Genomic DNA, 1,447 nt, shown 5'->3' on the forward strand with positions numbered 1-1,447 from the left:
ATGTTGGGCATATTCCCTGTGCTGTAGAATATATTCCTGTAGCTTATTTTATAGATAATAATTTGTACCTCTTTCTCTTCTCCCCTGTCTTATCCCTCCCCCTACTGAAAACCACTAGCTTATTTTCTGTATCTGCCAGTCTGTGAAGGCGGGGCCTCTGCCTGCCAAACCCAGTGGACATAAGGTGTGAGAGGTGAAGACCCAGCCTCCCCTCAGCCTTCTCAGCCTAATGTAAACTTGTGCACTTACCCAACAGGCTGTCCTTTTGTATAAATATCCATTGAACACTTTGAAAAATACAATTTTTTTTAAAAAGCAGCAAAGTGGCTCTTCCCAGGTAATTATAGTCGCCCCTGAGAGTCTGCACTGAGGCCATTTTATTTAGTGGGTCTAGGGCTCTTTCCAGATTATAAATAAAAGCCCTTTAAGGGGCAGGTTATTCTCCCCCTTCTAAATCCCCTTGGGGGGTGCACATTGCAGGAGGACACGGTGGGCACAGACACCGCTGCCACGGGGCACGCGCAGGGGAACAGGGACCCAGGGACCCTTCCTGGTCTGTAGGGGCCAGTGGCATGGACGCTCTAAAGCAGGTCCTTCCTCCTAAACCCCAGACCCTTCCCCTCGTCCACCTGGGCCAGCCCTCAACCCCTCCAGTGAGGACGGTGCCCCTGCACCAGCCCCCGCCCCACCCCCATGTGCCTGCAAGACCTCCTGCTGCTCCGCCCACCTCCAGGCCTCCAGCTGCCACCAGTCCTTCTCTGGGAAGGTTATTGGTCCTCCCAGCTGCACTTCCCTGCCTGGCTCCTGCGGCTCCTCTGGGTTCCCGCACCCCTCACCCCGCACCCCATGAGGATTTGTAGCTCTTCCAGCCCCGATAGGGCCCCTCTGACCTGGCTAAGGCCTGCTTCCAACTCACTCCGCTCTCTTTCCTGCCCCTTCCTCCCAGTCATTAACTCCTGAGCACCTTCCCTGGGCCAGCCCCATGCCTGCCCCAGGGGAGGTGAGGAGACGAGCAAAACCAACATGGCCCTGCCCACCTGGAGCTGATGTTTGGACAGGGGTTAACTAAGAGCAGGGGTTAACTGTGGCTTGAAAGATATCTCAATTTAGGATTTGGATGGTGGACTACGAAGTAGGGTGGAGAGGCTGGTTGGCAGGCTGTGTAGGAGTCCTGGTAGCAGCAGCCCGGGTGATAAAGGGCACAGATTCAAGAGGCTTGCAGGAGGCAGAATTGATGGCACTTCTCATGGCACCATTTAATGCCGTCTCCCCTCCATCCAGGACGGCAGGGCCTTGACCATCCCATTGGCAGCCCTGGTAGCACCCACCAGTACAACTCAGTACGTAATAGGTGAAGTGTTCTGGGAATGAATGAAGGAAGGAGAGGTGAGAGAGGGAATAGTAAGCAAATGAAAGGATTTAACAGGTGGAGAACTGATGCTCTGCA

The sequence above is a fragment of the Bison bison genome, unplaced genomic scaffold (assembly GCF_000754665.1).
Source record: "Bison bison bison isolate TAMUID 2011002044 unplaced genomic scaffold, Bison_UMD1.0 scf7180017864307, whole genome shotgun sequence".
NCBI classification, from domain to species: domain Eukaryota; kingdom Metazoa; phylum Chordata; class Mammalia; order Artiodactyla; family Bovidae; genus Bison; species Bison bison.